The sequence below is a fragment of the Rhynchophorus ferrugineus genome, unplaced genomic scaffold (genome assembly GCF_030347505.1).
Source record: "Rhynchophorus ferrugineus isolate W39M unplaced genomic scaffold, kcgeb_rfMv2 rfM8, whole genome shotgun sequence".
Classification (NCBI taxonomy): domain Eukaryota; kingdom Metazoa; phylum Arthropoda; class Insecta; order Coleoptera; family Curculionidae; genus Rhynchophorus; species Rhynchophorus ferrugineus.
Genome location: NW_027472587.1, coordinates 26366299 through 26381600, shown reverse-complemented (window position 1 = coordinate 26381600; position 15302 = coordinate 26366299). Strand labels below are relative to the sequence as shown.

The 15302-nt window shown below is 32.6% G+C and overlaps 2 non-coding genes across 2 annotated transcripts; one reads left to right on the top strand and one right to left on the bottom strand.

The window, feature by feature from the left end:
* The first annotated feature begins 12841 nt into the window (after nucleotides 1–12841).
* Nucleotides 12842–12923, top strand: TRNAS-GCU (transfer RNA serine (anticodon GCU)). Its single transcript has one exon. It is a non-coding gene; the product is annotated as a tRNA-Ser (tRNA).
* Nucleotides 12924–14748: 1825 nt separating this feature from the next.
* Nucleotides 14749–14830, bottom strand: TRNAS-GCU (transfer RNA serine (anticodon GCU)). The gene has a single exon. It is a non-coding gene; the product is annotated as a tRNA-Ser (tRNA).
* Between the last annotated feature and the right edge of the window lie 472 nt (nucleotides 14831–15302).

The following is a 15302-nucleotide window of genomic DNA, read 5'->3' as shown; positions in this document are numbered from 1 at the left end:
TGTGGGTTATCCCTAAAAGATAAACATATACCATCGCGGACTTTTTTGTAGACCTTTTTATGGTGTACAATACTGTAGTACATTAATTTGATCTAACTCGTAGGGTTAGGCAGCGTTTTTGCTAATTGCTAAATAAGCCTAAAAAATAGGTTAATTTACGACATCACGTTAGAAACCTCTAAAATTAGCAATGTTGCCTTAGTATATTATGCATGTATTATACATATAAACCTTCCTCCTGAATCACTCTATCTTGAAAAAAACTGCATCAAAATCCGTTGCGTAGTTTTAAAGATTTAAGCGCACATAGGGATATAGGGACAGAAAAGGCGACTTTGTTTTATACTATGTAGTGATAATCTTATTTTTCCTGAAATTACATTTATACAATTAACATATTGGCTGACAAATATTCGATCAGTATGGTATTCAATTATTCCACTTTATTTTATTGTCTCTTTTATTTTTATTCTACTTTATTCAAATTTGTTAAGTTGCTCAATAAGTTTGGAAAAGGACAACAATTGACAAATAGTTAATAGTTGAAAATTGTTCATCGTTCTTAAGAATTAGGACTTAAGAACGTAAATTATTAATGGACTCGCCGATGTGTAATTATCATCGTATATATCATCTTTCATATTTGTAAATATAATCTTATTTTTCCTGAAATTACATCTATACAATTAACATATTGGCTGACAAATATTCGATCTGTATGGTATAGTTTTCTAACAAATATCAATAGAGATGGAGATGGATATTGGATTGACTTCAATTATTCCAATTTAATTTATTGTCTATTTTATATTTATTCCACTTTATTCAAATTTATTAAGTTGCTCAATAAGTTTGGAAAAGGACAACAATTGACAAATAGTTAATAGTTGAAAATTGTCCATCGTTCTTAAGAATTAGGACTTAAGAACGTAAATTATTAATGGACTCGCCGATGTGTAATTATCATCGTATATATCATCTTTCATATATGTAAATATAATCTTATTTTTCCTGAAATTACATCTATACAATTAACATATTGGCTGACAAATATTCGATCTGTATGGTATAGTTTTCTAACAAATATCAATACAGTTGGAGATGGATATTGGATTGACTTCAATTTTTCCACTTTATTTTATTGTCTATTTTATATTTATTCCACTTTATTCAAATTTATTAAGTTGCTCAATAAGTTTGGAAAAGGCCATCAATTGACATATAGTTAATAGTGGAAAGTGTCCATCATTCTTAAGAAATACTAAAATTTAAGATTAAATAAAATCTAATTTCAAAATTGAAACACAGCAATCTGTTAGGGCAATGACTGTGGTACTTAAAACATGACATTTAGAACATGAAAATGATTTTGGGTGTCTTTTCAACATTATGGTTAAGACTATCTATCACCATGATTCTAAATAAATTATTTTATTATGTATTGTGATTACCCTTAGTACTTCAATAATCTTCCAATGGTCAATAAATATTTATCATGACATGTATTATGAATTATGTATTAGTAAGTATTACATACATGACAAATAAAAGATCAGTTCATTTAATTATTTCCTGTGTAAGATATCTCATTCTAAATATTTACTCTAAATTCTACATATATTGTCCATTAATCAGATCGGATGGCATTAAATGTTTCAGTTTACGTACTTCACAATTATGTCGCAGATTTAGCTGATCATAAAGCACTTGTAAAAGCACTCTTTCGAACTACATAATACATTTTGAATACACTCCTTATGGGTTTCCTTGAACGCAGAGTTTTAGTAGATATTTCAGAGATTATGACTGCTGTTCGTTTGTATGTCGGCGACTGGCCACAGTAGTGAATTTTGTTGTCTATGGATATACGATATCGGATCCAGTACACTGCCTTGTGAAACTCCGGAATAAATTGGATGTAATAGGCTAGTTGACTATTTTTGAAAAATTACTTTATCACAATTCTACGTATTTACCTGTAATAAAATTTATTTCTGCAAAAAAATTCGATTTGAAAGGGAAATTGTCGATTGAAATAGTGAAATTTTAAATGCGTGCTAAAACGCTCCAAATATGCAGGTGACGTAGTTGTTTTGGTCGCATTAGACCGTTGGTATGGGTATAGCTCTTATTTATACGTTATTTTAATATTTTTCTATTATAATTAGTACATAAGTCCATAATAATTTTCTTCTTTTTTCAGTTAACAAATAATATAGAACATTATATTTAATATGATGTTATTGGTTTTTGTCGTAGTGTGCGTGATGTTAGTGTTTGTTTCTATAATTTTCTATATGTTTCCAAATTCGAATGCCAACCAGACAGAAGAAAATGGGCTTCTAACTGAACTCACTGAACACTCACTGCTGCTCATTATTGACCATATATTCTGAAATTATAAAGAAACGTATTAATTAAATTCAAACCTTTATAAGTGTCAATCAAATCCCATGATGGTTAGATTATTAAAATCCAATATCAAATATCTTGTATATGAAATATGTCTATAGTCTATATTTCATTAGGTCAAGGGTAAGTGACACAGTTTTGATTGAATAATGTGATTTTATCAAGTTTTCAGAGCCTGGTATATGTGTTATGGCAATCAGAAACGCAAAGAAGCAGAAATCTAGTTTAAGAATTCATAGGAGAACTTGATATGTTAAAGCATGTCTAAACATAGATTTTATAGTACTTGATGAAGTATTGTATTTGCACATGCTATGAGATTGTAAAGCTCTTATTAGAAAGTACTTTAGAATTTCTATATCTGCATTTTATTTACCCAAATATTAGAAAATACTTTTCGGATACACTTTCTTTTCTTTAACAGAGCTGCAAAATGTTTAAGAAAATCAATCATCCATAATCAAACCTATATAATTTAAACTTTTTTTTGTAGTGTAGTGACCATCAACTGTATAAAATTAATATTTTGATAGCCCTCCGAAATATATTTGCGTCTGTATCTTCAAACTATCATCATACAATGTTTCAGTAGGCTTGGCATCGATAAAATTTTCATTTTTGTCTTAGCAAATATAGGGCACATATTTATATTCTTAAAATTATTATTTCAGTCAATCGATTGTGGATAAATTTTTCTTGATAAATCTCAATTAATTTTTTTAATTTATGTTTTTTCCATTAGTTGCACAAAACCAATTTCTTAATTGTGAAATATAAGATAAACAATCCAAATAAAATTCAGGCGCGCTAAAATGTTTAAATATTGGAATGCGGAAATGACGGTTAGACGTCAATGTTTCGTAGAGCTTCGGATAGCTGTTTGACTTAACACGGCGAATATTGAAATTTTCTAAAATAATAGATTTCCAATAGTAATTCTAAAGTATTTTATTATTATAAATCAATATTTTTGTGATTCTTCAGTCATCTAATCTATTTAATGTGTTCGCGGTCTTATTTTATTATATTTAATAGACTGATAGGTCTATAATGAGAAGGTTTACTCGGCTTTTGGTGATGACTGCGATGAATGCATGTTTCAAGGTGGAATGATGGAAAGTGTTGAACTCAGAATAGAGCTGATGATATCAGTTAGTTTGGCAAGCTCCTTGTAGGGGATATTTTTGATTAGGGCTATCGACATATTATCAATACCCGTGGTCATTCCACCATCATTCCTCCTTAGAATATGCAGTCATCGCAGTTATTCCCAAAAGCCGAGTAATCCTTCTCACTATAGACCTATCAGCCTATTAAGTTCCATCTCCGAGCTTCGAAAGAGCAATTCTCTACCCTCAACAATTTTACGAAGGAAAACAATAAGATACTTTCCAGTCAAAGATAATTAGAGAAAAAGAAAAGAGAAAAAGATAGAAATAAGAAAGAAAGGTGGTATATCGATAGAAACACTCAAATTTCAAAGGCACGTACAAAGTTTTCACATATTTTTTATCTAAAATATCAGATATTTGTGTATAATGTTATTGCTATATCTGACGGAAAATGGGAAGTCGTTCATTGCAAAAACCATTCAGTTTGCTTTTTAAGCACTAACTATAGCATATAAGACCTCGGATAAATATTGTACACAACTGCTTCTATGGTGTAATGGTTAAAGCGGTTAGTGTCCAGACGGTGGTTGCGGATTCGATTGCCGGCGGGGACAGTAACTGTTTTGTTGTTGTTTAATTAAATCATTTATCAAATCACCTAGGCTAGGTAGCAGACTTCGGGGCCTGAATGGTTCCTTATTTTCTATTCCTTATTATATTATGGTTTCTTTATTCCTATTTTTTATCATACGGGCTGCTACTTGGCTCAATTTAGCTTAATACCTACCTGAATCTATTTATCTATTTACAATATTATTTTAACTATTACCAACTGATTATTTTGAAGTCGGTGACGAGCCCAAACAATACAAAAATAATAATATAATTTTGTGATATATACAAAAAATTAAATTACCAACAAAACAAATCTAATTTAATATAACTGTTTGGGTTCGGCACCAACTTCAAATAGATCAGTAGTACATCAATAAATCAGTACGATTAATTATGTACATATTTTATATTAAAATGTGTTTTTTTGTGTTATAAATCCAAGTTTGATTAATTTTTAATTTTTATTGAGCTTCTTATTTATTTTTTGAAGTCGGTTCAATTTTTCTGTTAAAAATATTTTATTACAAACAGCATTTGGCAGTATAGTCGACGTTATCTATGATGTGCATTGGCTGTTTCATCGGACGGACTACAGGGGTGTGCAACTGCAATGGTAAGTAGTGTTTTGCAAAGTTTCGCTTAGTCCAATCATTGGCGGCGCTGACAACACGAATTTTATTGGTTAGTTTAAAATAGTTATGTAGAAACCTGTAAGGAAAATACTTTGCTTTGATTGGTCTGCTATTTCCCCTGATTATTTTGTGACGTCACATTTATTGGGCAATAGTATTTAAATAAAAATCAAATTTAAATTTTAAAATTAATTTATTAAAATAAAATTCTATACAAATATACATAAGTGTAAATAATATAATTATATATAAACAAAAAGCAAAAAAAAACAATTATGAATTCTATTCTAGGCAATATTAAAATATCTATAATTCTTCTATAACGCCTTCCCATATATGTTTAGTGCCATCAATTTTATGGGATTCTTCTTTATGAGTTCTAACTTATCTTGATATATTGAAGGTAAACTTTAAATCCTTCCCTGTTGATATTGCATTAACTTCATTAAACCAAAAATAAAATCACACCTCAGAATAACTTAAAATTTGGTCTTGAAAATCATTATGGATTGGACAGTCGAAACACTAAAAATTTATGTGTTTTTTAAAAATATTTATATATTACAGTATTTAATCTGTGGAACTACTTAATATAGAATATAGACAAATATTGCATGTTGTCTCTTTTTCAGAAGTTTTGTTAAATAGCCTGAAATAAGACTAAAATACAATATTAGACTCTTGTTTTCCTTAGAGCAAAATTCTCTGGAACTGAAAATATAAACTCAACTGGTGATTTAACAACCTCAAGTGGTACTAGATCTCCCGTTAAAAAAGAATATAAGTTATCTGACATGTTCATGTTCTTCACAATTTTCTCCGGGAGAATGATGTGAAAAAATTGAAGTGATGAGCCCTTTTAAAAATTTCTCGAACATACTAGGGGAAGGATGCTGTTTCTACCTCCATGACCTCTAATAGATCCAACAAAAATCTTTAAGCAATCTTGGTTAAGATTTGTTAAACAAATGTAGTTATTTGTAAATTTAGACAAAATAGATTTCTTTAAGGTAATAAATCCCCGAAAAGTAGCAATTAAATTTTTAATTTATGGCACCATAACAAATATTTTCTTAACAAGGCAATCAAATTTAAATATATAATTCCTCTACTATAAAATGATTGAACACTGATTGTTCAAAAAAGTTAAATTATTGCAAATATTTTAGGGATATTTTACAATTAAAAGTAGTATTTATTACTACTAATTATCCAGTTATATTAATTGTTATCTTCTTGTAAGATTGCTTTATGTAGAGGCATCACACTGACAGCATACGAACAACTTGGTAGATTAATTGAATTTTATTACTACTAACATCTTCATAAGTTTTTCAATTTCTGTAAACAAACAATATATAAACAGACATGTAGTAGATAGATAATTTTATATGTACCTGTTAAAACCAATGATGGATATGCATTTACCCAAATACCTGTTCGTGAAGGAAGGATAATTCTAAATTTTTCACTAAAATGCAATAACAAACACCATGACGTTGATATATTTGCATTGTGGTTTATCCAGGTAACTTACTACAATTTACTTGATCAACCCATTTTTGGAAAGGAGCGAGATAATTCTTTGGGAAACGATGTCTAATTTCCGTAGTAGAATTTTACCCCGGTACACTACATCTTTTACTACACTGACGCATTGTCATCAATTTTTATATTATTACTCCATAATACTTAATGTAAAACAGAAAATATGCACAACGTAAAACGAAAATTTCGTGACCTAAACAAAAACCATAACCTACAAACATAAAAATGGACGCCCATAGAAAATGCTGATTTCACACAATTTGATCGACCAATCACATTTCATGTTAGTGGCGGCACCAGGAATTTAAACTAGCCAATCACAATTTGCGATCGCAGCGCTACAGTTGATTGAACTAAACAAAACATTTCCCCAAGGTCGCCGATACCGTGAAATTTCAATTTTTTCTATGACGGACTATTCTCGCGTCCTATTCATTCTGTTGTCGGTTTCTATACATCAAACATCAAAACTCCTTTTAATTAAGTTGGAGACTTCCGATGCTCACACTGTATACCGGGCCCTAGTTAAGGCATAATAACAAGACAAGGCAAAGAAAAAAGTTAGACAAAAAGTCGCAGCAAGCTAAGCCCGTCCACGACCTGACAAAAAAACCCGAGCCGGTCAACGAGGGGCGCGTGGCATTTGACTGACCATAATTAGAAGTCGAGGGCTTCGCTTTCTTTTGCTCGATTTTCCTTCTCCTTTAATATTAACAACGATCGAACAGATTATTAATATAATCATTTCTAATTAGTACAAAGTAGCAGCTTGCGATGACCACATCGACTTAGGTAATACTAATACGGACAAGCAATTACGTCCACTCTTCTTTCTGAATGGTTTATCGTTGTTTTTTCGATAGGCGATCGGTGCGCAGAACCGCATTAATTGGTTCGGTTACAAACAAGCGGTTGGCGTTTTTTTGAATTGTTCGTTAATCGAGCTCGATATTGATAAGATAATATGCTTATCGTGTCTGTGTAAAACAATTGTTATACAAAATTATAGATAAGGAATTTGTAATTTCAACGTTTGAGAAAATGTTCTCGAGTTTTCGCAAATTTCAACAATCTGAATGTTGCGTGGCACGATTCAAAACTGAAAATTTTGGTAAAAACTCTGTGTAATTGTGCCGACGTGATTTGTGTGAAGATTGCATGTAACGACTGTGTGATTTTATTTTTGGGCTGAAACCGCGATGAACACTCTTCTGATATGGATGCATAGTCGCGGAGACCCGCAGGAATAAGCGTGTGATTATCTTCAGGCTGCCTCTGGGTTACCCACTAAACCTCACCCCATCAGCTGACCATCAGCAGTGACCGGTAACATCGTTAAGAGGTACGAGGGCTAGGCAGGTACATGGCATCGTTATCAAACCATTCAGCTCGAGGTACCTGAGTTAATCGCTCGACGAGAAGAGTCAAGACAAATGACAGTAAGAGTCAGATGAGTGAATGGCCTAAAGTATAAGCCTGCTTGATATTATGCGAGAAGTGGAGCATTATCTCAAGTCAGATATGAAATCGCTAACTTGGGGGACTTCCTTTATGAATTTGATTATTCCTGACGAACCAGAGGGGATTTATTATTTTTCTGAGAATTTTGTTTTGAAAAAGTTATGCGAAAGAAGATGGAGCCATATAGAACGACTGATTGAACCAGTATCTTGAACATGAGATATTATATTGAAAGAGGAACCCAGCTGATTGATGAGCGGCACCAGCAGATTGAAAAATTGCTCAAACAACTGATTGACAAAGGAGGGACTTTTGAATCTAGGAATACCACCTATACTTTCGGTCGAAGAAAAGACCTAGATAGGTGGCTTCTTCTGATTGTTGAATTTCGACGTTCTCTCTTTGAAGACGCAAAATGCTCTGTGCAAAACGCTTCTTGTGGAGGAATATTACCTGGGTGTTCTGTTTGACTTTCAACTTCCAGAAACGTAACCACTGGACCGGCTAATCGAGTTGCTTCTGAAGTCCGCCTTGGATATGCGGTATTACTCTTGAAGAAGCAAAGTGAGAAGTGTCGTCCGCGTAAAATGCTATCTCAAATTGTGATCTGGTAGGGATATCTGAAAGGATAATAATAAATAAACCGGACGCTAAGATTTTGTGGAACTTCTGCGTCCGTGACTTTCCGGTTGGGGAGATTATCTTTGACTTGAGGGTATTTTATTGTTTGCCTTCGTAAAATTGTTGAGAGTAGAGAATTACTCTTTCGAAGCTCGGAGATGGAACTTAATAGGCTGATAGGTCTATAGTGAGAAGGATTACTCGGCTTTTGGGGATAACTGCGATGAATGCATATTTTAAGGTGGAATGATGGAAAGTGTTGTAGCCTCAGAATGGAGCTGATATTAGTTAGTTCGGCAAGCTCCTTGTAGGGGATATTTTTGATTAGGGCTATCGACATATTATCAATACCCGTGGTCTTCTCGTTCAGAATCTTTGCTGATCAATAGCGTATCTTAGGAGTAACTAGGTAGTCTATGATGAATTCTGATAAGCAAAATGGATGTCTCGAGTTAGCTTGGATATATCACGCTCGAGTTGGTCAGGTCGATTACTCTTCGGAATTGGTCCGGATTCCAGGAGAATTTTCTGATATCTTTTCCAGTCGATTTTCTTCCTGGCTTTGCAGGAATTTCAATTACACGGCAGTTTCTGAAAGTTATTATAATCGGACGATGATCCGAATGTAACTCCAGAATGCGTGGACTGCCCTGTTGTCCAATAGAGAGGTGAAGGGTAGGGTTTTCCGGTAATGCGAGATCGCCCTAGGTTTGCACTCGATGCGATATCGTTGCTTGCACGATTTGCGCGCTCGCAATCCTACATGTGAGTGTTAAAGTCTCCATCAACTAGTTTTGGGATTAGGTCGTCAAAGAGAGTTTTGAAGGCAGACATGTTATGAGTGGAGCATTTTCTGTACAAGGAGGTGGCCACGATTGGACGATTATGAGCTTCCACCTGGATTCGATCTTTGGTAAGGATACAACTGGAGGCAGAAAGTTGTGTTTAATTACGTATGCTGTTCCACGACATAATATTTAGCACTTTGAAAGATTTCCGCTTAGGGGGCTACATTGGGGAGGGATTGTTGGGATTGAAAGAATTGCAGGATACTGATCATCTGCTGCAGCATGAAAATAGTTGGGAAGCCCACTGGCAGTGCAGGAAATTGCACTAGGGCGAGGGCAGACTGGTTGGGGGGGCAGCTTTTGGTATAATGTCGTGCCTAACCTGATTGCTCCAGAATTTGTGGTTGCAGAAGCCTCTCTGAATTGAGTTGGTCTAGGATTCCTGTGAGAAGGTCAGCAGCTACATCAGGTGTAATTGCGGTGTGATTTGTGTGATTAGACGGATACATGGTATTTTATCCCTCATTACTCCTCCTTTAGTTACCTTGTATTGAACAAGTAGGCTGGCTTCTAGGGAGGGAAAGACTTATCCAATGGTCATTTCCTTGTCATAATAAAGATCTACGTCGATAAATCCGGAGTTCATTTTTCCCACGGGTATTATTACAGGGTGCTTATTTACACTATCGAAAGTTTTTCAAGGGGTTGAAATATTAGCGTACTCTGTCTAGCCCTTGGCATCTACACTTTCTTTATCTCAAGTGTTTTGTTCATTGCTAGATGCGCCTGGTTTCACAACTAACTTTTTACACGCTGTTATGGGATCAATATCTTAGAAATTAGCATATCTAAATGTTCCGAACTAATATATATGTTTTTCGAGTATTTTTGTTGTCGTAAATAAATCTGACATAAATAATCTTGACATAAATAAACACTAAACACAAATGCGTTAGACGCTTAAGCTAATTTCTACATATCATATGCATAATTTGTACCTTTCATTATATCATGCTCCAGTATTTACTTGATATCCTATGGAAATTTGTAACCTAGACCTTAACTCAATAACTATTCTATTTGATTTTAAAGGGCATTTAATATGTCTAACAATCAGGTGAGATTATTGTATACATTTTACGTTACACGCTTCACTGATATCGCGAACTTTTAAGTATTTGGGGAGTGCACTAGATCTTTAGCACTGCATGAGAGTACTTTACTGATTTCAAAATATCTGATAAATCGCTCATGGAATTCATGATATTTCACCTGGGTTATTGAAAGGACTGCCACCAAAATAAATCCTCTTGTTGGCATACATATTTAATGCCTGTTTGAGACTGAAGCATGTTCTAGTATGTTTTGAGGTAGCTGGATAATTATTGTACAAAACCTGACAAACCAGAGCAAGTCACATCTTACAGGCCTATTTCTTTGCTACCTGCAATATTAAAATTATTTGAAACAACTGCTCTTAAAAAAGAAACGTATTAAGAAATTTATAGAAATACTAGATTTTCACTTTGCATTTCGAAATCACTACTCAACAATCGATCAAGTGCACAGAGTTAAAGCGGTTGTTGAATATACATATATACATAGACGAAAATAAATATAACCGTGCTCTTGCTCCATCATTCCTGGGCATCTCACAAGCTTTTGACCTGATATACCATTTGGTATTATTTATCTCGCATCAAGGGGTATTCTCAACACTTAAACCAATTTCGATTAAAGTTCCCCAGGGTAGTGTAATGGGACTACTCCTATGTCTGCTCTATACTGCCTAGGACATGTGCCGACGACACAGTTGTCATGACAAAACATATCTCCATCTAAGGCTGTAGAAAAAGTAGTGGTCCACAAGATCTACAAAAACTAGTTATTGGAAAATACACCTTAATAGTTCCCAATCTGTCCATGTTAATTTTGCGTTGTGGCGAAATTACAAAAACCTAATTATATCACTTGACGAATACCCGATTCCTCAAGTAGAATTAGCTGAACACCTGGGCATTCATCTCGATTGTAAGTTAAAATGGAAACATCATGTTAGATGAAAGGCAGAGCAGATCAGATTCAAAATCAGACAACTATACTGGTTAGTCGAAAATACTCGCAAGTTGACCTAAAAACAAACAGATTTGTTTATCAGTGAATCATAAAGCCAATTTGAACCTACGGACTGCAAATATGGGGTTGCTCTAAAACAGCAAATCAACTAAAAATCCTGCGCAACCAAAATAAATTTCTGCAATTAATTACAAATGGTTATCGCTACGTAATCAACGTAGAGATTTATTATGACCTCGAAAGTAAATATGTACTAAGTATATATTTTCAAATTTTTTTTTTAAAACATGAAATAAAGTTGCTAAATCAGAGAAATACAGCCACTGCACTGGAAGCAATATACGCAGGAAATCAGGAGGTTGAAGCGATCCAAACCGCACGAACTTGTTTAGTGTATAAGTGTATTCCTAGCTTTAGCTTAAGTAGATTAGTTTTATTTTAATTTGGGAAATACATTTTGATGTATTAATCCTTCACTCGCCTGCCTTGTATATTAATGCAAGTATAACAGATAAGTAGTAATAAATAAACGGTTATATAACCTCTTCTTTCCACAATCTTGTAAATTACTTTTTCTTCTTCTTGAGTATTTAAATAAATACAAACACTGAGCGCATGTCGGTAGGTTATTCCATTGATTAAAGTGGTCGAAGTCCAACTATTATATTGTTTTTTCGAAATATATATTTAACTTGGGTTACTTATATATTTATTTTGAAGTTATGACCGAATAGGAATGATAAAATATCTATATTGATTGCGACAAAGACGAAAACACTTCATACACTTCAAACAAATGAAGGGAATTAAATATTAAAACACAATTCTTAGTTAATGAGACGTTATAAAGCATTTCGTTTGATATATTTTGGGATCAATGAAACGAATCGTATTTTTCAATAAAGACAAAGTACACCGACAAAGATGGGATTCGAACCCACGTGGGCAGGAAAAACGAATATCAACGACTTGTGAGATATGAAGACACGGTTAAGTCTGCTGCGGTTTTAACTACTTGACAAGGCTATTTTGAGAGAAAATATCCGGTGAGGTGGAAAACAACCTGAAATCGCCAATTTTCAAACATTTACATGGAAGAGCAAGGATTGTGAAGGAAGAAAAATAGCTTAGACAATTCAAATGGACACTAAATACTATTCTCAAATCTTTCACTGAAGCTTTTGTTTTAAATTAATTAAGTTAATCTACTAAAATACAACTTGTTTAAAATACAAGCAAATGAAGAAACCTTTATTGATTTGTAAATTCCTCAAAAGAAACATATATGATTAAGATTATGTATGGATTTACATAACTGGAAAAACAACAATTATTTAGATAAGAAAATCAATATAAATTGCTCCTATATTTTCATGATCCAATTCATATATATTCATATATATATTCATATATCATGTGTGCTTTGTTTCCCCATTGTAATCGAGGTAAAATATTATCACATAAATAAAAAATTTAATTCCAAGTAAAATTTTTAATTAGTATACAAATAATGTTATCATAAAAATGTTATTTAATTGTCTAGGGAAAATGATTCTACCGAACAAGGAGCACACATGACGAGGTGGCCGAGTGGTTAAGGCGTTGGACTGCTAATCCAATGGGCTCTGCCCGCATGGGTTCGAATCCCATCCTCGTCGTTCAATTTTTTTCAATAGAAACATTTAATTTACTTTCCTTATATAGAATAAAAATCTCAAACCGAGTTTTATTTTAATTTTTAAAGATGAAAAATGTACCTGACAATAATAGTGTCTACAAATATTAAGAAAATGTTTTATATTTCGTGGTATTGAATTAAAATTATTATTCGTATACAAATAACTAACAGCTTATTATCTCCAAGGTAGATAACAAATAATAAAATGAAATGAAATGTTCGGTGATAAGGTAGTTAAGTTTTAAATTGTTTTGCTACTATTTAAACTGTCGAATTTTCGTTCTTCGTCATTCTTCATATAATTTTACTAAACAATTTAATTCTTCTCTCTAAAGTTCCAGATACTTTTGTTATTTTAGCCATCGAACTGTAGGGTTGTTGAGTAACAACATTATTTCGAGATTTTAATTTTAATTTTAATGGTGTTGGGCATAATCGACATATTCCAAGAAGCTAATTAATAGAATATATTCTATATCTTAAATAATCGACATATGATTCCTTATAAGTTAGATTCTTTGAAAACATACTAATTCAACAACCAATTAGTAGTAAAAAGATACATTTTAGAAGTGAACAGGATTTTGAATATATAAAGAATAGTCTACAATTTTATATTTTAAATTTAAGTTGGGTTTTAGGCTTAGAAAATAATGCAAAGAATGAACAGACTTGAATTTGATAAGAGCTTATCAATCAAGTAATTTCAATATCTAGAAGATGATCCTATAGATTAAAGCACCTGGTTCTACTGACATTAATGAGTTATTGGAGTATCTTAATTAAAAAATAACGGAATGATTTAATTTATATATATTTTCAAATATCTGTTGGTGGATGTTCTTTTTTAGAAATGTATTTTTAAAGACATTCTGCACCCCATCGTTTTACATTTTTGTAACTATCATAAGTAACAAGTCATTCACTAAAAACTCGGCATTTTCAGCGAGAATTCTGCTGCATCCCGCGTAAAAATCTTAAGTATATAATTATATATAAATAAGAATGATTAAAAAAAGAATTACTTTCTTTAACGATAACCAATCCGCAAACTCTTTCGCGGCAAGAGTTTTATCGAATTCATTGTTTTTCATAACTTTTCTTATTTGTGGGAGAACAAAAATGCCTTCTTTTAATTTAGCATTACTTAATTTACAGAAAACAGTTTTCCAAAATAAAAGTCCTTTGCGATTTTTATCTATCCTTGACCAAATTTTTCATTAAACCAAGTTTTATATGTGAGGATGGAATAATTAAATTTCCTTGTGGAATAAGACGTTCATATTTAATGTTTGATTTACCACAGAGTGAGTTCTTTTTGGCCAATCTTTAATTTCACAGTGGTTTTTGGTGCCTCTACTCACTGTTGTCGAAGCAATATAGCTACAACTTTTAAATCAGAATAAGCTCGAGTTGTATATTTTGTATTTAATTAAGTGTAAAATTAGTTTCATGGTTTCATAAATTTCTTTTAAAATCACTGAATATGCAATAGGTATGGAAGATTATGGTCTGCTATTGTGCAGTAATACAGCCCTTAAGCGTAAATACATCAGAATGAATATACCAAATACCTAATTATAGATTTCAGCGTTAAAATATTTAATAATAATCCTTAAAACCATCAAACCAATTAAATAATTTTTTAATCCTTCTTGACTGATTAATATTAGAGGTTTTGTATCTTAAATATTGATGTTATTAACAATAACACACTTTTAAATACTGCTTTCTTTAAAAACGTAAAGAATTCCTCTCAAATTAGGAATCTCCTTTAAACAAAAACAAAAATAATAAAAATACACCGACGAGGATGGGATTCGAACCCACGCGGGCAGAGCCCATTGGATTAGCAGTCCAACGCCTTAACCACTCGGCCACCTCGTCTTCTGTGCTCGGTGCGCTTGGTAACATCGCTGTGGTTGATTGTCGCTCTTTCACGCGTCAGTTCTAATTAACAAGATGAAAATAAGTTTTAATCATATTTTATACCAAATATCGATAAATTCAACTTGAAGTTGATGGAAATATGTGCAGAGTAAGAGCTAAAATATTCCATGCAAAGTTATACGGAGTTGCTTTTAATAGTCAGCAAAGTGGATGAGGCAGTTAAATCAGTACAAATACAGCGTTGTTTCACGAATAGGCTGCAAATACTTATATAGGCATGACGTCGCATTCGGATACCAAGGCAAAGCGTAAATAATATATATTATTCTAGGAAGTAGTAAATAAATTAGAGTATCATGAAGTTACTCGCCAGGTTTACTCTATAAAGTTGTTGGAGAATTTATTTAATAAATTTGGAATTGCATTCATAGCTTGTCATTGATCACGTAATGAAAACTGATGTTTCGAA